This window comes from Cynoglossus semilaevis, chromosome 8, assembly GCF_000523025.1.
Source record: "Cynoglossus semilaevis isolate Cse_v1.0 chromosome 8, Cse_v1.0, whole genome shotgun sequence".
Classification (NCBI taxonomy): Eukaryota; Metazoa; Chordata; class Actinopteri; order Pleuronectiformes; family Cynoglossidae; genus Cynoglossus; species Cynoglossus semilaevis.
In genome coordinates this window covers 2,278,654-2,300,517 of record NC_024314.1, presented here as the reverse complement: position 1 = coordinate 2,300,517, position 21,864 = coordinate 2,278,654, and the positions used below count along the sequence as shown (strand labels likewise).

Sequence of the window (21,864 nt, the reverse complement as noted above, 5' to 3'; positions counted from 1 at the left end):
TCCAATGTGAAAGCCTGTCAAGTGGAAGAACGCTGCGCAGATTGGACGGACGCTGTCTACTTTGATGTGGGTTTATGCATATGAAATGAGGTCAGATCCTGGTCATTAAAAGGAACTCCTTTACACGCCATATCACACGATGAGGGCTAATGTCTTCAAAGGGCGTCTACTTTGGAGATTTTTAAGGGTTTATGACAGGAAGGCATGTATAAACAAAGCCAAGTGAGAAGAAAGGGAAAATGGGTCACATAATGCCCTCTGTCACAGTTATTACACGTCTCAATTACTCTGTCTGAGGAGAGTGTTGGACGTTACAGGGATCATTTGTCTGAGCAGGACAGGATCACCAGTTCAGACAGTTAGCACTAGGGCTTTTTTTTTTTCTTTTAGCTTTTTCTCCCTGTAGGTTTACGTGAACTTAAGTTTGCATCTTGGTCCACTTTAAACAGTCTCTCCTCTGTGTCAGCTGAATGTGGTCCAATAACAACTCAAAGCTGTTACATTTGTCATCAGTACCAAAACAAACTAAGAAGGGACGTCTGATATTATCTAAATACTTCATTTCCAATTGATGATGAACTTAGCACTGAGATGTTTTCTGTTTTCTAGACAATTCCATGCATTTTAACAGTGATTGTGTATCCACATCTATGCAAAATGCCTGGTGAACCATGAAGAAAGAGGAAGTCAGACTATCAAATAGATTTTTGTACATTATAATTTTTACCTATTTTATTTTTTTCTTTGTGTTTTTGTTTTGTTTTGTTTTTTACCATTTTTGTTTAGCTTGCATTCAAAAATAACAATTCTTTCCCCCTTTCCTTTACTTTTGGACAACTAATAATAATCTTTCATCTGTTTCTATTCTACACACAAATACACAGCTGAGTGTGTTTTCAATGTAGAGTGGTTAATATTTGTTCTGGCCTCTCAGTATCTGACCCACCTCTGCCCACGCTTTGTCAGCCCAATGTGCAGAACATGAAAACAATGGTCCATTCTTGGCCCTAATGCGTGCCAATGAGACATTTAATAAATATTGCATCAGAGGAGCGGGCGACACTGTCATACATGAGATAATGCCTTTCGTCAGCATCAAACCAACCACAAAGCAAATAATTCTTCTAAGTTATTCCTGTATGCTAAATGATTCATTGTGGCTGCTTTGTTAAAAACAGCACTTAAGGAGGGGTGGGGTGGAGGTGGGGGCAGACTGGGGACAGAGGGGCTGCTTAAGGTAAATATAAGTCATGGTGAAAAAGCCAGGGCTGTCTAAGAGCATATTAATGCCCCGGGTTGTTAATGGATACAGAGGGCACAGGAGTAGCCTTGTTTGAAAAGATCTGTCACGGCGTCCTTAAGGAACTTTGAGAGGCTAATTATCAGGACAGCACAGTCATTTTTCATTTTTAAAAAGACAGTGTCTCTCTTTTATGTATTCACCTGTGCTATTATTGATTTTTTTTATTTATATGTATATATATATTTTATTTTTCACTACAATAAGTGCTTGAAGTGCAAACCATTCTGTGTTTGAGTTTTGAATCGGATCGATGCCCGGGTGTATCAGTTAATTTACCTTTAACATCACCATTTCAGGCAGGAAATCAATATTCCTTCACAAAGAAACAGGAAACACACGTCAGACACAGTACGCCTTGATTGCTGATTTAGCAGTTTGCTCAAGCATCAGCTTCCATGGAGCCGTGGGTGCATCAAACTGTATGACACAATGTCAATGTAATCACACTGTCATGTTACATGTGGGCTTGGGTCAGAACAAAGGAGGAATAAAAACAGGAACGGTCTCCCGAGGTGGTTTCAAATATGATACAATAACCAAAAATAATAATCAACTTCAGCGTCATTGTTCAGCCCATTTCCCACTTCCTGCCATTCATAATTATCAAATCCTCAGAAAGGTGGCCATGTGCAGAGAGAGAGAGAGAGGGAGGAACAAGATCACTGGAGGAGTTGGCGTATTTCAGAAGCAGCCAACTGCTCTGTCTGTGTGACTTTCCTGGCTGGCCGAGGGTGTAAAGGTCTGTGGCATTAGGGGTGTTGACAAAATGATGGATGAAGCACGCTAAAGTGGTTTGCGGTTGTAAAGGCAGCGAAAACTTCTTCCAAAGCACAAACAAATGACCGTTTCACATTGCATCCATCACTGATACACTGGCCTGATTGGAAAGTAGAGACCCTCGCTATGAAAACAGCAAATACTACGGTTAATATTCGTTTAATAAAGTTAGTCAAATCTCCCTCTATTTCCCTCTCTCACTATGTATACATACATATATACATATATTTAAATAAGTAATTGGATAAACAAATTAATTTCTATTGTATATATATATATATATATTTGCAGTATACATTTATTTCGTTATTTAGCGTTACCAAAATCACCGCTACATTTACTTAGTTGTACTGCAGTGACAGTAGTAGTACATTTGTCATTTTTTATCCAGACAGCTACTGTACAAGTACTGCAGACTGAGTCAACTATACTGGAACAGGAGTGTCTGCACTTTTTTGGCTTTGGAGGTACTATTCAAATGACCAGGCAAATGACTAATATATATTGACTCATATAAATGAAACATAGATTATATATATATATATATCATATGTTGGGATACTGTAGGATCTATTGGTAGATAACCATCTACTTATTGAGCAGCTCTGTATTAAGTGGTTGTTTTTATTTAATTTATTAAGAGTGTTGAAAATAGAATGTGTATTTGAAGGAATGGATTCTTTTAAATGTTGCTAAACAAGACATCTGGTAGTAAACAGCTTTGTTGTATTGTAAATATAATAAAACGTTGCTCAGTCCCTTAAGAACTGTATTTAAAGGGAAGTGACATTTGGTCCTAGTTCTTAACGTCCAGCTCCAGTCTCCACTAGAGGTCTCTGTTGCTCACCCTCTCCACTCTATAGCATAGCCCCATACAGTCACATGATAACAGCATGCCTTCTGTGTGTTACAGTGCACACAGTGAGAACAATTAAAGAAAAAAATAGTCTCCGTTCATTACCTTATTCATACAGCTTTGAGCCAGAAATATGAAAAACAATTCAAACTGCATCACCACTGACCCTCAAGACAAACGCTATCTGAGAACTCCTTCCATGCCGCTTCCTAATATTTAACATAATCCTGTAACTTTTAAAAGAGTCAAATTAACCCAGTGACCCAGAATTCTGCCCCAAACAAACATGGTTCAAAATAAGTCAAACAGTCAGGCCTCGCAGAAGAATGAACTACAAGCATCAGCAGAGGCAGGACGGCTGGCATGGCAGGGCATTCTTCACACACTGGCAGCATGAGCGATGTGGGTCACTTAGCGAGTGGCCAGGATTCAAAACAAAGAAAAGACCCAAGCAATGGGGTCCACTGGATAAATTTGTCAATGTCTTGTGCCTTAAGGCACCCAGCCTCGCCTGACCCCAACCTCCATTCTCAAGATAAATACCTCTGTCACCATTCACCTTCAGTCCCTGGACACAAATTTAACTTGTCATCCATCATCCTTGTGCTGAGGTGTAAACCCCCCCCAGTCATCCCTCTCTTTCAGTAATGAGTTTTAGACCTGCGTACAGGCCAGGGTTAGGACCTGCCTCTGAACATGACAGAGCATTTCACAATGCAGATTTTTTTTTCCTTTTTTTTTTTTGGTGTGTATTATTTGTATAAAATGACTTGATCTCACACTTCCCAGCAGAGAGCTTGCCAACTGGATAAATGATTGACTGTGACATTCATTGCAACTGCGGGTCCATACAAAGTTCAAGCCACGGAAGGTGTAAAGCTCTGGGTATTTGTTTCCCTCAAATGGCCACAGCTGACAACCTTGTATGATAATGTGCCCACTGTACATCAACTTAATTGACACTTAAATCTGTCAGTCGCCTTACAAATGCCGACCTTCTTTGGGGGAACAAATCCTGTTTAATGTGCATTCTTTGTGAGTGATTGTGCGTGTACGCGGCAGGGAGGGATGGGTTCTCCCTACCGCGGGGAGGAGGAGGACGAGCGGGGGTGAGGATACAAATGAGATAAAGACAGAGCTGTCAAGATAAACAATACAGACAGTAGAAGCACACCTCTATCTGTGGTGTAAATAAAGCCTAAAGACTCTTTAACTCCAGAACTAATACAACACTGAGCCTCACATCCGGAGTGTTCTCCATACATCCTCCAAGGTTTTCAGCTGCGAGCCGGGGAAAAAGAAGAAAACCAAATCCCCTGTTCACCTGTCTGATTAAGATATTTTTTTCGCCCTGTAATGTTATTAGCAGGCTGGTTCAAATGAAGCCGCTGTGCACTGGGGGTTGGCTTATTAATTGTTGTTTTCGTGTCACCGCTGCTGTGTGCACCCATTGATTTAATCAGCTAAATTCAGCGTCGAGGGAACCGTGGCCCCGGCCAGGTTTAATGCTATAGGTGTAATAATAAAGCGTTGGCGCTGAGCCTGTCATTACAATTCATTTGTGGGAATGATTTACATACATGTGCGCTGAACGTGGTGATTAGCCAAATGAGGATGAAGGTATGATTTGGCTCCTGCTCCTTGCATTAAAGCTGTTCTTTCATTAATTCAATTTTCACCGGCTCCCTGTCGCCCCCTGACTGTCTGCTCGTTGTGAGAGATGGCTTTGACTGGCTGACAGTTTAAGGCACAATAGTAACCCTATTACCCCTCGGACATTGATAAGCACTGAGATGTATGCGTGCGTGTGCATGTGTGCCTTCTGCTTCCTGCTCTAAAGGCAATAATGACCTGAGGGCTGGAGCTTCTATCTCCCTCGTGGGCACAATCTTGTTTACTTCAATCCTCTGTGGATTCGCACCTTTTTCTCTCCCCGGAGACCTGATCTGGCTTCTTTATCCTCGCCCCAGTCACCTACCTGGTCCCTCTCACTAATCACAACGTGTCTCGCCACTCCAAGCTCTGCCTTATCTGGAGGGGCAAGGCCTCTGGTACTTGCCACAATTAACCTGGGGCCTTGTTACCGAGAGTACAACGAGGCGGTCTCCACGGGCAATAGTGCAAACGAAGCCTGGCTAGCTCGCATCATTAATGATGTTATCAGTGATGACACGACACAATTGCGCCTCTGAGTCGAATCGGGGATTCTCTCCTTAATGCAAATAAAGCCTTGAAACAAACACAATGGTTTGGAGGTGGTGTTTTGTACATCTACATCACTTCGCTCTACAGAATGGCACCTTATTATTTTAAATCCCTTTAGCGGGGGTGCAGAGGTTGCAAATTGATGCTTCTGCAGCCATCTCTTCTCACAGCCAACCCTCTGAATGACAACAGACAGCTACAGTGACGCAGAGACAGGCGGACAGAGATGGATGGATCGATGGACGACCGCATATGCAGACGTGTCTATTGATAAACTCCCGCTGACAACGGGTGGACACTTTGGGCTCATCGCTGGAAACGTCAGTCATGCTGGCCATTAATTTGCATGCATTTCAGGTCGGATGTCCTCAACCTGTGACCGTGGGCTACTGAGGCCAGTCCACAAGGCCAGAAACATGCCAACACACTTTTTTATCACTTGTCAGATTGGATTTCACTCGGTGTCCATCCAGGCTTCACTGCTACTCTGTGTGTGTGTGTGTGTGTGCGTGAGACAAGGAATAAGGACACTCCACTTTGACAGTGATTTACAAAAAGTGCATCTGAAGGGGGTCTGATGTTGCCCCCTGTACAACTAATGAAAAAAGTTGAATTACAGATGTAAACAATGACTGCTTTTATTGCTCACATGTTTCATTATTTAACTTCCTGTGTGGGGTTAAAGTTATATTTCTCTATGCCAACTGTAAACACGACATAAGCTCTGATTATTTATTATTTTTTTCTTTTAATTTGTTCAAGATTTTGTCAAATTATTTAGAAAAAAAAAAACCCCCCCCCCCCCCCCCCCGCCTTCACACACTGATTTTCCCAGAAATGGCTTCAGATAACCTACTGTTTGCCTTCGGCTGAAAATGAATCAGCTGACAAACAAGCGAAGGGCGAAAATGAGGGTAAAATCTCTCACATCACTCAAGAGTTTGTAAAAAGAAAGAGACGGAAAATATAGGAAAGCAAAAGTAGACGGATACTTTCCAGAGCCTTTGGTGTGAGCTCCTTTGATACATTATCCCAATAGTCAAACCAGTCACCAGCTAAACTGCTAACTGGGCAGCATCTCAAAAGTGACCTGTTAATGACATTTTTAGTATTACTTTTGCCCTGTACCAACGTAGATATATTTTTTTTTTTCCCTAAAACTATTCTGGTCTCATATATTGCCCCTTTAAAGTAATAAAAACATTAGCCTAAATCCAAATACAATATTTTCAGTTTGGACTGAGTTTATGAATATACTCGGAATATGTGAGTTTAGATGACAGCTAATTATTATGACCGAACTTTTGACAAAATAAATAGTTACAGTGTCATTAAAGGATTAATAGGCCATTAAAATTAGACAGCTCTCAATTCTTTGTCCATTAAGAGCACTCATTAAACATTTCACTGTTCACTCAGAATGGCACAGTGCAATGCGTCTCCACTTGACAAAATGCTGTACAAATCAGTGTTAAATCAAGGACACGCTCTAACGAGTGACAGGTAATATCTCTCCACTGTAAGGACTCCCAACCACAGCTGCAGACTGGAGCGAGCCCACTTTGGCATTCCAACAGGGCCGTCCCGGGCTGGGAATAATAGTCAAATCTAAATTCTGCTCAGGGAGCAGAGAGAAAAATGGCTGATGAATTTGTCAATACTGCAGGAGTGATGGAGCTCATATGTGCGTAATGGACTGGAGGCTTCTCGCTACAGATTGCCTGTCGAGACAGGAAACTAAAATGAATAGCGCGGAGGAGCAGGGTCGTAAAAAGATAAGGATTTTACCTTCATTTTAAAGACGTGACATTGTTGATAAAAGTCCCAGGTTTTTTTTTCCCATATTGAATATGAACATAATATTCATGTATCATTCATATAATTAAAGATTAATGCTAAGATAAAAATGGAAATGAATAGGGGGTATTAAAAAAATATATAACAGATGCTAAGAGATGCTAAATGATATATGTCCCAGGAAGAATATTATCATTATGAAACCAAGAGTTGACATTCATCTAGTCTTGTTAGCCAACTGTATGAAGCCTGTCATTGATGCATGTGGTTTGGAACAAAGACATCATAATGACATACAGATCATGGACTGCACCTATTTACATCAGCAGTGCTTCTCCTCTTACTGCCCACATGTTGGTTTATGGAGTCACATGAAACGCTGAGGCACAAATCAAGAAAGCATCAAAACTGAAATGATGAGCCTTCCTGCTATTTTCCACTCTCTGCAATAGCCCCGCAGCCTCTCTGAGGGAGACGCCCCCCACATTGAGACCCACTGTTTTCATATTTGGTACTATTGATTGACGATGGTGATGAATCCACTAAATTAATTTACAACTTGATTTGATAGTCAAGCAACAATACAATAATAATAATAATAATAATGATAAAATAATAATGATAATAATAATAATACACTTATTTTATTTACCATTATTTTCCTTACTTTACAGACAAACCAACCACTGTCCCAAAACTGACACTGTCTAATTAAATATTAAAAACTCTCTCTTAGTTACAGCCCAAAGACTGCTACATATAAGACTAAACGTGGTAAGACAGAGCAGAGATAAGAGCCCAGGTCTGAGTGTTGTCTTATTTTATCAAAGTGAGAACCAGCGGCATCACTAAGAGAGACCTGAGACCACCTGACAGCTGATCATCATGACGGCTCATCATGGGTTCGTCAGTTCACACGTGGCGTTAGAATGCACACACCTTAACATCCCCGTGCTAGCTGCTAGTCAGGTTTACTGTAACGTGTCAACAAGTGGTGGCACGAAGAATCATTTGTCAAGTGTGTTTTTAATTACGGTTTTAAATTTTAAAAGATAAACTAGTTATAGCACGACTATGCTATTATCACTGTATACACAGTAGACAAGGATGGGAGGGGTTTAATAGGGGCCACCTGTGTCGCTCCAGTATAATAGCATTCTGACTCCTTTCAGTTTGTTAGTAAAGTCAACATGGCTAGTTCCGGTCTAGTAATTAAAGTATTTAGGTTGCAGTGTGTAAAAAAAGGAATATACAGTAATTTGTTATGATGAATAAGTTATGACAAATATATTTTAAACTTGTTAAACGGCCAGTATGTGTCATGTGTTTATGGGGCTTGATATTAGTATCAAAAAAAGTAATCAAAAAAGAGTAATCAGTATCGTGTCAGATCAAAAATATTCTTGTATCGCCTGTCACTAGTCTAGCTCCATGTTTTGGAATCTCTCAACGCTCAGGTGTCCAACTTACAAATGAGGATTCCATGTTTGCGTGCATGTCTGCTGAAGGGGTCTCGTTTTTACCAGTCCAAATACACTGCCTGGCCAAAAAAATAGTCGCCACCTGGATATAACAAAGCAAATAGGTAGGAGCCTCCTATTGGATAATTACTGCATGGGCGTTTACCTTTCAGCTGGAAACAAATTATTTAAACCCCTATCTATCTATCTATCTATCTATCTATCTATCTATCTATCTATCTATCTATCTATTTATCTTCTATCTATCTATCTATCACAAGCCTATGGGGCAGTGTTATGATCTGGGGTTGCTGCAGTTGGTCAGGTCTAGGTTCAGCAACAGTATGTGCTCAAAGAATGAGGTCAGCTGACTACCTGAATATACTGAATGACCAGGTTATTCCATCAATGGATTTTTTCTTCCCTGATGGCACGGGCATATTCCAAGATGACAATGCCAGGATTCATCGGGCTCAAATTGTGAAAGACTGGTTCAGGGAGCATGAGACATCATTTTCACACATGGATTGGCCACCACAGAGTCCAGACCTTAACCCCATTGAGAATCTTTGGGATGTGCTGGAGAAGGCTTTGCGCAGCGGCTAGACTCTACCCTCATCAATGCAAGATCTTGGTGAAAAATTAATGCAACACTGGATGGAAATAAATCTTGTGACATTGCAGAAGCTTATCGAAACAATGCCACAGCGAATGCGTGCTGTAATCAAAGCTAAAGGCGGTCCAACGAAATATTAGAGTGTATGACCCTTTTTTTTGGTGGCGACTTTTTTTTGGCCAGGCAGTGTATTTTAGGTTGATATAAATGTCAGGTGCCAGTTTGGTCGGCCATAAAACTCAGTCATAGTCTAAAGTCAGAGTACATCAGCATGGGTCTTTACCAGGTTGACACAGTGTGGAAAAGAAAGTTATGAATTATTTTTAAAGACAATCTCCTAACAAAGTTCCACAGTAAGTGGATTAGTCCCCTGCTCTCAGGGTTTAACAGAGGGACGGCTCCGTGAAAAAGGGTTTGAGTAAAACCTTGGATGACTAATAGACTGCTTCCCAGGCTGCAGCACTCTTGGTGGTAGGAGGTTAATATTCTCACATGTCATTAGGTCTGCTGGCTCAACTGATGGCTCATTGAATCAGGCAGCAAATGATTTCCTCATGCTGCAGAGGACGGAGCTCTTCAAAGGGAAGGGGCTGAGGTCAGGACAGCACTCTGCTTTGATTAATGACCGTGGCCCAGCAGAGGTTGCCTGTAGGTAAGAATGTGACTGTGAATTGGTTGTGAAGGGGACCAACTTTAAGCTGGGTTTGACCCACCTCTGGAAAAGGAAAAAAAAAAAAAGCAACTTACAGATATTATCTGGTCAGGTCTGGTGGATGAGTTGTGACTGAGCAGCTTGCTAGCCCTCTGGCTCTGACAATCAGCAAAATGAAACCCTCTCTCACTGACAGGTTCCCCTGTCATCGTGACAGTAAATCTTAATTATAGCCTTATATGACGAATAAAGAACTGAACTCATGTTTAAATCAACCAAAACTGAAAACAGAAAGTTGAGTTCAGCATCCAGGCCACGTGGTTTGCATTTCATAAGAGGCTCAAGACGTGGTTTACCACAGCACCACCTGGGTTGCCATTCTCCTGGGCCCCATTATCACCCTCCTTATTAGTTTTTGACTCAGCAGAACAAAACGTGACTGCTTCAATCTTTGATCTCTCACGCGCTGACACAAATCCTTTCAAGCCTCCCGACGTTCCTCTGCTAAGGTAATTAGCACTAATTAAAAGATTTCCAGCTGCCTTGTGTGCATTTCTGTTCCCCAACAACACATTGTCCTCACAGGTGCATTTCCTATGTTTACTGTGGGCACGTCACTCACATTCCACATCCCACTTGTTCACAGAGCATGATCAAGGAGATTACAACTATTGTGCGGAGAAGATAAAGGAGAACCACGCTGAACTTAAGGCCAGTGGGGAGCCATTATAGGTGTTTGGCACATCTGGAAAAAGAAAGGTTTCATTCTTTTTCCTTGACCCGACATCAAGCGAGAGGTCGCGCACACCACGAAAGAAAGTTTAACAAGAGTGTTATCTTTTGAATGCATCCTAGCCGTTCATTCTTTCCTTCTTACATAATAGGTTTTCAACATGTGTTCATTAACTTCCTGAAAATAGAATAAAAATTCCAACTCTGTGGTTCGGTCACTCATTTAGTCCAGCTTGATTTAAAGCATAGAGTTTTTGTTGATAAAATCCAGTTTGCTGAATTAACTTAACTTAGAAATTGACATTTTAAAAAATTCAGTCTGATGGGCTGAGTACCAGATTCGGCCTGCGGGCCTCCAGTTGGTGAACACTGATGTAGAGGCTCATATTATATAACTATAAAAATATACAGTGTATAATACTCCTACAAGTACATCCTTCTTATTCCAGTTCCAAATTTCCACTACAGCACAACAAATGGTTATATTAACAAAAATCAAGTACATCCTTGACCGGCCTGCCTGCAGTCCAGATTTAACTACTATTACAACTAATGTGCTGCAAAATTTCCAGTGGTAAAACTACAACAATTAATATCCACAGCTCTGAAATAACAAAAACAAATTACAAAAAATCTGGACTTTTATTAGCAAATAAAATGATACATCATTCAGTCATGATTTAATTTTAAAAATGAGGTTTGTAAATACAGCGATAACTGTGGTAAAAATGCTATTAGTTAATTTAAGTTTTTAAAAAAAACAACCCTCACTGCAGGACTAGGACGCACTTCCTGTTGATTTACATCTCTATCATCTAAAAAGAACTGATCAGCCACAGGACGGCACACTTGTAAAGTAACTGAAAGTCAAGCAGCCCATAAAAATCATTACCCATCCCTTCTCAGCCCACCTTAAATACATATGAAGTGTTTTGTATTGTGTAATGAGCCAGGCATGTGAAAAGATTGCCACTTCAAAGGCTGACTTGAAAGCTGTCGACCATACAGCCCGCTGATATGTCAAGCTGGGATTAAATGTAGCCCCATAATCATTGCTTTGTTTTCAAATGAGCCCATTGTTTATCTGCACCTTGGGTGACAGCCATCAAAGGAGCATGATTCTTTTAGTGGCGCGAGAAGAGGTGAAAGAAGAAGACACTTTTATCTGCTCTGTAGCACAATCACTTCAGACAATGTTTCATCTATTTTCATCAGGGGTTTTTGGCTGTGCTACAGATTAATAGCCTTTCTGGACTGAGAGGGGTCAAATGTGGACCTTAAGGTGAAGGATTTCTGATAATCAAAATGTGTACTTGTTATCTCATCTACCATTTAATATGAAGTTTGTTTTTTTTTTACAAAACTCTTTAAAGTGTGATTTATAGCGTTAAAGAGTGACTCATTCAAGCCTGGGCTCTGTTGTCATGCGAGGAGAAGCTCCCACCATCATGTGGAAGAATAACAAGCCTTTGTCTAACAACAGCAGTGTGTCATCAGCAAACGGCAGGGACACTGTGGCCGGCCAGCAGAGGGACACTTCTCAGCTCCTTAAAGAACCACTGTAAATCTTTAAACAATTTACACAAACAAAAGGCCACTGTGTATGGACGGGGAGAAAAGACACAGGAAACAGATGAATAAGCAACATCAATTACCAGGCCCTGACCTTGAGAGCCCTGGACCAAGGCGTACAATTCACATCAAATGACTCCAGATTGGAGCTGACACGCCTGGAGTGGAGGCTATACAGCATAGCATTTCATGGAGAGGTGGGGTGGGGGTGGGGGGCTATGAATAAAAGATCACCATAATAGGTGTTGCTTTATTTTTCAAGTGGGTCAAAATTGCTCAATTTCAGCACTTAGCCTGACAAAATGGCCACTAGTGAAAAACCAGAGAAACACAGCAGTGGACAGGCCAATGAGCCGCTTAATCAGTGGAGGTGAAGACGAACGTCTCTATGTTATTGTCACAATGTAGACTAAATCATGGTGAACCTACAGTATATGAGTGTGACCTCTTGACCTCCTTTTGCTGATTTTGAAGTCATTGTGGCAACAACACCACAGTTTCTGTGTTAATTAAAAAAAATAGACACATCTTATTAACTATTTTTTTTCCCCTCAAGTCTGAACAGTACATCAGGCGTCACCATTCCCTAATAACATGCAGCACTCAATGAAGTGATTAATTCAAAGCAATTTCGTACTCGTTGGTCATTTTCACTACTATTAAACCCTAAAAATGAGTCATCACGTAAAACAATCTCATAAGTCCCTGTTGGAGCATTTTAATTAAATAATAATAGAAATGATCAATAGCGTAAATATCACGGGTTATGCATAACTGGCTGTATTGATTGCGTTGGAGCCGCAGCAGTGAAGCTCAATGAACAAGTGAACTGTTAATAAAGTACCTGAGCACTGCAGCAAAGCCATTAACAGTGTTTGCGTAAGTGAAGCCCTGGCTGAATTACTGCACTCTTTAATTAGGAAGCACCTTAAATCACAGACTTGAATCTGAGTGAACTTCTTTTTTCTTCTCTCTCCACCAAACCCCCCCCAAAAAAACGGAATTAACAACCTGCCTGTTTCTGCACTGATTGTCACAACACTAACAACAGCCCCCAGACTTGATGCTGCTGGGGGGGGGCAGGGGGAGGGAGGGCGGATTAGTCACAATAATGCATATGTTACAATCACAGAGAAGTTACTTAAAATTCAATCCACTTTGGCGTCATTATCATGTATCAACATAATGAATGACTCCTTCAGAGTATGGTAATTATAATTTGATAAATCATCAGCAGAAAATTAACTAGATGTCAAAACAGTCATTGGGAAGGGTGATGAATCGAGGATGATTGTGGTGATGAATTGTGTTAATCTGCGCAGTATGTATCCAGTGAAATGGCTAAACAGCCGAAGATGGATGGGACACAGAAGCTGCAAGGTCAGAGCACCAAGCTGTAGGAGAGGACGTTCAGAAAGGAGAGCTGTGGCTTTGTGAATGTTAACTTTATTCACTCCACTCGCTGCGTTTGCGTCACTGAAGGTAGAGCTGAAACGATTAGTAAACGGGGCCGGCGGTGAACTGACAGAATGATAACTAGCTATAAAAGTTAGAGATAAATCAATGGTCCTGGTGCTTTAAAGGCTAGGAAATAGCACCTGTGATGGTTTTCTTCTTAGGTGTTATTTATTTGAAAAAAAAAAAAAAAATAAATACTTGTTCGCCACAGTGAAATTATAGTAATGCACAGAATACAGGAAATAAGTGTGTTAGGATAACTGTAGGAAGCTGACTGTCTTTGTAACTGTTGGCAAAATTATAGATGTCACCAGCAACTAATCACAACTTACTATGAATATCTTTATTATCAACAAACCTGCTGACTGCCATGGACAAAAAACTACAGTATTTCAACACAATGTATGAACATTGCAGCATTATCAACTTTGCTGACATCCAATACACTATATACATCTGTACCGTATTTTCCGGACTATAAGCCTCTACTTTTTTCCCACGCTTTGAACCATGCGGCTTATACAATGATGCGGCTTTTCTATGGATTTTAATTCAGCAGCTAGGGGGCGTTCTAGCAGGAAGTGCAAAAATGAGACAGACAGGGGAAGTCAGTGCAAAGAAGAAGAACACGCTAGTTTTTTGGGTACCTGGATATAGTCCGGTGCAGCTTATATATATGTAGATTTATAGGGACCCGCTCTCTACAACTGTTACCTCAGACTCTGACCCAGACGGAGCAGCATTATCAACTTTGCTGACATCCAATACACTATATACATCTGTACCGTATTTTCCGGACTATAAGCCTCTACTTTTTTCCCCCGCTTTGAACCATGCGGCTTATACAAAAAAGCAGTTTTTCTATGGTTTTTTCTTCAGCCGCCAGGGGGCGTTTTAGCAGGGGGTGTGGCTTATATTCAGGTGCACTCTATACTCCGGAAAATACGAGACAGGGGAAGTCAGTGCAAAGAAGAAGAACACGCTAGTTTTTTGGGTACCTGGATATAGTCCGGTGCAGCTTATATATATGTAGATTTATAGGTTTTTTTTTAACTTAGTGGGTGTGGCTTATATTCAGGTGCACTCTATACTCCGGAAAATACGGTATACATATATACACATATATATGTATGATGTATTTTTGTGTATAATGGAAAAAAACAATTTTCTACCTCACATCTCAACGTAACAACCACATAAATTAAAGGTCAAATAATACTACTTTTGTGATGCACATGTTTTTCCTAAAGTTATATTTCAAGGTACTGAAAAAAAAAAGTCTTTTACAACCCCCCCTTCATGCAACTAGTAATCATGGCTCCCTCTTGGACGTTCCAGATATGAAAGATGTGTCTGCTAAGTGAGAGAGGTCAAACACAAGTCCAGATATTTATTACATGTGCTGGAACCAGATGGAGGGAACACATTCATCACAGCACCGTGTCACTGCGGTAACACCCGTTCCCCATAAAAAGAGGCTCTCTTCTCCCAGCGTGAACGCCGGCCTCGGCTGGTGTTTACAGCAACAACCGTGGGTTAGTCCAGCAGCCAGTCGCCTTAATCACCCCCCCCCCATCCCCCTTCAGCCCCCCTTCGCTCCACCTGGCTCCTCTGACTGTGGTTATTTTTTTAAAAAAAAACTTTTTTTCTTTTATCAATACTTTCTACTCTTCAGCTCAGGGAGATATTAAAACCACAGCAGGGCAAAGAAGGGCGTTTCTGACACTTGCTCCCTCATTTATCAGTCTCCTTCATAGGGCCTGTCAGTGACAATGAAAAGATTTCACAATACCGCTAGGCAGAAACTCATTCCACCAGTCATCCATCATGCTCAACCCAGCGACCGTTCCAATGACCTAATCGGTAATGCCTGGCTGCATGCTGGAGACTTCTTAGAGCTCCCCCCGTCATTAGGCCTACTTAGACTCAGGCAGGCCATTGGGCTAAATCCTGTTATTGGGTGGGACCTGGAAGCACATCCAGTTTGGATAAGACCAGATACATCATGATGTCGATGGACCTCACGCCCAAAACAGACGAAGGTATTTACATCTGTGCATCCGCATTCTCTGGGAGAGGCAATAAGAATTTCATATTTGTCACAGTAAAGAGATTTATCCTTGGTGTCCTTGACAGAAGAAGAAGAAGAAAAGTGAAAAAAAAAAAAAACAGTACAACAAAGGAGCGAAAAATACACACCATTAACTATCCGGTACACAAACGGCACATAAAACCACAGCGACTGAAACAACAGCAATACATTTTTCACTGTGCTCCCAACAGAGATCATTTCTGTTGCATTTCAAAGTTGTATATTGGCTGGGAGTGGGGTAAATCTGTCTAAATAAGCTCCTTGCTGGCGCAGAACAGAACTTCTACTTACAAGCCTCACACACACGAACGGAACACACAGACCTGCACGTCTCACGGACGCTGCTCGGAAGAGGTTGAGCCAGGTCACAGAGCCGCTGAGAATTTGGAGCTCACTTGGCGACTCTGCCAGCTCTGAGTTCAGGGAGGCACTGGGTTGAGCGTTAGTTAACACACAGGAGGACAGCGATGGGGTCTGAGAGTGCACTCTGACCCAGCACTGGCTATTAGGGAGAGATTATTCCCGATCCCCCACAGCTGAGTTTGCTGGCACATTTCCCTCATCTTAGCTGTTCCATTTATTACAGCTGTCTAATGTGACCTGTCTCCCTTTTGGAAGTCACTCTTTCATCAACATCTAGGTCAAACTAAGCACGGACAAAAGATCTTCATTGTCTCGCCTTTGAAGAGAATGTTCAACACAACATTTATCCTCTCCACGCGGTGCCAATACCATTAAAGTGAAAAATCAAGAAGCACCCGGGGCAACAATGCAACTTGTGATAAATGCTCAACTTTGTCTATTTTGTTTCTGCTAAGTGGGCTGAATGGTTTCAAAGATGTATAAATTAGCCTAAAGACAAGACGGCAGCTGACCCCAGACGAACTCCCAGACCAGCAAAGTCTCCCAAAACAAACAGCAAACATCACGTTCCCTGACTGCTGCACTTTGTAGGTTACAGTTGGCACTAGTTTGGGATCCACCAAGAAATAATGAGTGAAAAATAACCTTTGACTTTGACTGCCGGCTGTGCAGCTCCTGGTGAGTCGGAGTCGATTGTAGTTGCTCTCTGATGTGTCTTGCCTTGTTTGTAGCCCCAGGAAGAGCAGTTGATTGTGGGTGCTGCCTGGCAGAGGTGTTAAGGCTGCGGAAAATCTGCTGATGGGCCCGAGGATTCCTGGCCGACCCTGCGAATAACACAGTCAGATTTGAACATGCATGGCACTGACAAAGTTGGCACCAACATTTTTCTTTACCAAGATCTAATCACTTTTCCATAGTTAACTTAATATACTGGCCAAGTTTGGGAAAAGCAAATTATTTTTTCACAATTGGACTTTGTTATTTCCACACTTCCAGTCAAAAAGGTGACAAGTTCAAGAATGAGAAAAAAAAATAGAAGTTTTCTATCTGCCCTGTCGGTTTTGTCTTTGAAGATCAATTCTAAGTAAATGTTCTCAGTAAGGACACAATGAATACTGACTAAGATAGTGGAAATAATGGACACACAGTGGAAGCAGGGCTTTGTCCTACTGCCCAGGGTGGAACACAACATGTTTTGGTCGTGAACCCATTTTGATATCACAAAATTCTGGCGACTCCAGAGACATTGAAATCTTAGAAAAATCCATTACCCATTCAAATTCCAGGCGTCCCCGTGCGGTGACCGGATCCCATGGTTGGAAGAACACTGCCTTAGTGCAAGATCATCTCCAAGAAACTCTAAAAGTCCTCCTGCAGTGCAAAAACATGTAAGATCAGGTTAAACGTTGACATTAAATCGGCCATTGATGAGTGTGACTGTTAATGGCTGTCTCTCTTCAGAATGGCCCCGCCCTGGGACCCTGATGGCTACTGGGAAATGAATGAATGGTGTTTACATATCTAAGCTATCAGCAGTGTAACAAAGGGATTACTTGTGTTCTCCTTAGTTGAACGTGTTAGTTGTTTGACACTGTTTATCTTAAATGATCTGTGTGTAAACAGGGTCAATACCAGAATGATGAGAGAAAAAGGCTGCCTCAAGTGTGAGCAACAAATACTCCTGCAACCCCGTGAGGCTGGTAATGCTCATATCCTATTATTCTGCTAACTATCAGCAATTATCTCCCTGTCAAAGCTGCAGGTGACAAATTCTCCCCATATCCCGCCTGGCAGTATCATCAACCGGACATGAGCTTCTTGTGATGGAAACTAAATCACTGGCTCTGCTCACAGCCCTGACAGACAAATGGGGTGCCTTGGAAAAGCTAGGCCCATCACTCTGGGCCGGGGAAGGAAAAAAAAAAGTCTCTCCCTCCCAGCTGACCTTTTTTTATTCACTGAGAGAGGAGATTAAACACCGCGGATTCTGTATGTATGGTCTGTTTCCAAAATATGAGAATTATTAATGGCTTTTGCTGAGGCCCGTTTAATCTTCTGCCAAGTTGCAGTCATCGTTTTTACCTTGGGCTGTTTTTTTTTTTTTTTTTGCCTTACAGATGGTCCCAGAAAAACAGGAACTGTGCTTCATCCTTGCAGCAAAGGCAAAGGAAGTGTGTGGGCTGAGCCTGGGCAGCAGTAATACGACAGAATAATCATCCCTCTTGAGGCTACGCTTTACAATGTGATGCTAACAGTATTTAAAAAAGTCACACGTCTTTGTGAATGGACGTCAACATTCTATATATCTGGCCAAGATGCCAGGAAGACTTCAACACGCGGGCTGCTGTGGATGCCTAATTGTTTCACACCTCCACGGAGGTTTCTCCCTCCACTGCTTGATCATTTTCACCGGCTGAGGATTAATATCTCTGTTGTTATTAGCGGTGTGCTACTTTGGACCAAAGACGCGAGAAAGCACACCTTCCCTCAAGAGTGCATACTTCCAGACACATGAGATTTTTCACAAAGTAGCAACGAATCAGGTCTGAAAGCCAGGATGACGTTTCAATCGCAGCAGCATGCCACAACTGGTGACTTATTTACTTGTCTCTTTGACCCCTTGGCCCAATAAACCTTGGCTGAACAAGTGACCAGAAAATAAACACAGCATTTGTAACCACATGACAGTATCTGCATCTCAGTAAAATACACTCTGACGGCCTTGTCGGCATCAATTCACTGTGTTACAGCTTATGGACCTTTGAGTCTGCTTCTACGGCAAGCAACCAATGACACTGTGTTATGCAGCGTTCTCAGCATACAGGGAAGTAGAGCTACAGCTAATGGATCAACTGCAACTGCTAACAACTCTGCACATTGAACTCTCTCACTCTGTCATTTTTGCTTTTATGCAGTAAGTATTTAACACAGTAATAATAATAATAAGAAGAACAATAATAATAATAATATAACAATAAAACCTTATTATGATTATTATCACCATACATTAGCATCACACATCTCAACCAGAGAGCATTTGACCAGGCTCCCCCACAGTGCGGCCATTTTTAGAAAAGGGAAATATTTCAAAATATATACAAATCTGTATTTTCCCAGTATACATATCTACCCTCCACTGAAACTTTTTTAGTAACCACTGCTAATTTAATTTTTGTAGTACCGCAGTATGTACTTAGAGTCTGGAGCATCACTTAAATGCAAATACACAACTGTTAGCTCGCTCCTCTGGACTGGAGGGTCACTTGTTTGACTGTAACAAACTAGATAAAACTTTATGGCCTGGCAGTGGGAAATAGCTTTGGTTTTACATCTGATGTTTTTACATTAATGTTTCAGTGGAGATTTACAAGACATTCTCTTAACTGCGACGATGTAAAGGGAGCACGCCCAGGTAAATAATTAAAATGGTACTGAAAGTAATCACCCGGCTATAAATAATGATGTCACAACACTGGACCTATAAGGTATTGTCATTCCCTACAGTGGCAGAGTCATGACAGACAATAACCACGCTGAAGATCCTTTTATTTTTAACCTTCACACATTCTTCTTCTCCCTTAGCCAACAGGCCTTGATGAAGTTGCTCCGGTGCGTGGCAGGTAGTGCTGATTGGCTGGTCGGAGTAAATCCCTCCAGGTTGGGTCCACATTAGCACTGACCTGTCATGAAACTAGAAGCTACCAATGGCACCGCCATCTTCAGGTTTCCTTTGAAAGGAGAATGAGTTATTGATACAGCAAATCCATCCAGCAGCTCCCCTGTGAGGGATCAAAGCCACCACAAACTGTCTGTTACATAATGGTCTCTTTGCCCTTGGCATTCAGTGAGCTCTGGCAACGGATCCATACCGAGGGACATTTATATCCCAGTGGGATCCGAAACTTAATTAATAACTTGTAGCCCGCTCTGGAGGCTGCTCCTCCTATCTTTACCAATATATCACCTGGCAGCGTCCACGCACAAAGAGAACTTCAGTAGCCTTTTCTCTCTGACCTTGGCATTTCTTCTCAGCCGCTGATTATTGATAATTTTCTGGCTGCCGTGCCTCTCCTCATTTGTCATGATTATTGCTGAATTTTTAAGCTGTCATCCGCGAGCAGGGATCAATAGTTGTCGACTTCCCCTTTGTCATATTGGCAGCACAAACAGCCCTTCCTCTCTAAATGAGGCTTCTCCAGATTCTCTATCTATTAGCTGTCTGTCTCGCCGGGCACTTGATCCTTTGTTAGGTCAGTCTATACATCATTTCTCTAGTCGGAACCTGACACTTTTATATCACGCATTGGCAGGAACCAAACAGATGAATGAGCCGGTGTACTTTTTATCCCTTTTTTTTTCTTTGCAGAGAGGTCTTCATATCTACAGTGCATTCACTTCAGCACATCCAAGGTTGAGGGATTTGATTTAAAATGCATTCCGTAATGGGTCACAGTTGACAATCCAATTGCTCTGGTGTCAAATATTTCATGGAATAAAACCAGAGCTTATTAATAAATTGTCACAGCACGAGGAGCCGGTGGTAGCTGGTAGCAGCCACTAGCAGCCGACGATGCGTCTCCTTTGACTGTGTGATTTGTACCTGCAGTCAGTCAGTGGCTTCACGCAGCTCTACCACGTCTACACCTATCCCACCATACTCCCTGTTCCTCTCTGCACTGGCTGAACAAGTCTGACAGGCGGATTCCTTTTCTTTTCCATGTATTAAAGGCACTTTCCTGCTCTGACAGCATGCTCTCTTCTGCCACCTTCTAGCTGGAGCTTCACACTACTGTGGGCAGCCCCTGTGTCTTGACAGACCACTGTCACTTCCCATCATCCTCTCTGTAGATCCTGCTCTCCCCCTCTAAGCATGCAGACCCACTTTCCAACCAGTGCAATTATTTTTTTGACAAGCCATCCATCAGCTTTAAGTTTAAAGCACTTTCCACTGATACCCATTGTTACAGTTCTGTGCCTTTTCATGCAGGCGGCAGGACGGAATATGATACGAGGCATTCAGACTACCCGACCATGTAAGTCCACATTGTTCTCTTTTTTATTTTCCTTTGGTTTCATTCCTGCAGAAATGTGCATATTTGTGCTGAGTAATATACACTTGTCAAATCCAATTATCACGTCCCTGCTTGCACGGTGTGAAAAGGGTATAATTTGGCAGTTGACTGAGAAACGGTGACTACTGTCTGACTTACAAGACTTATTGCCATCACACAGGTCTGTTGGTTAGAACATAAATTGTTTCCCCGCTGGTCTGTAAGCTGTGAGATACAGCTAGCTAGAAGTAAACACTTTCAGGCCCAGAGGTTTTTATATATACGTCACTAATCAGCACTGACACCTGTACCACAAACTCACTGTCTGTTGTATGAACACAGCAAAAGTGCTTTATGGCTTTGGGCCCAGTCACTATGATTAGCCGACATCAATACCAGCACATGGACAAGCAGATCCATCTCGCCCCGGCCCACGTAATGAGAATGACAGATTAGAAAATTCGGTCTGATGCAGGATCTGTCTGAGCCTGGAGAAGCCCTAATTACTATCTCTGTGTACCAGTTAATAATGAGAGGTGGGAGTAGCATCTGGGGGACTCCAGGGGATGCTCTCTATCTCCGTCAACCTGTGACATTTGCAGCGTCCTAACAATCCGGCCACCTATGGCCTTCAGTGGTCAGTCATGTCGGCACACGCTGTGAGCAGAGGGACGGGGTTGTAATGTGCCAAACTTGGTGATGGCTCAATTACAACTGTTGTCGTCTATCAGCCTTTATTTAAAATGCTGAAAAATATGGAATTTTTTTAATTTAGTCAAATGTGACGTTACATTTTTCTTTCGAAAGAGCCTGCACCGATCTGCGTATTTAAAGACTTGGAAAAGCCCGGTCAGCATTTCAAACAATTAATTCACGACGAATCAATTGTTGACTAATTCTCCTACACTACAGCAGCTACTTGTCGTTATT

General features: G+C 41.9%; 1 long non-coding RNA gene across 1 annotated transcript in view; it reads right to left on the bottom strand.

The window, feature by feature from the left end:
- LOC103381514 (uncharacterized) overlaps positions 1 to 21,864 on the bottom strand; it is a 113,980-nt gene that overhangs the window by 28,504 nt on the left and 63,612 nt on the right. Inside the window, exons 4-5 of the long non-coding RNA XR_521807.2 lie at positions 17,155 to 17,254; positions 16,529 to 16,707 (exon numbers count right to left, since the gene is read on the bottom strand). This is a non-coding gene — a long non-coding RNA (uncharacterized LOC103381514). The remainder of the gene's footprint in view (positions 1 to 16,528; positions 16,708 to 17,154; positions 17,255 to 21,864) is intronic.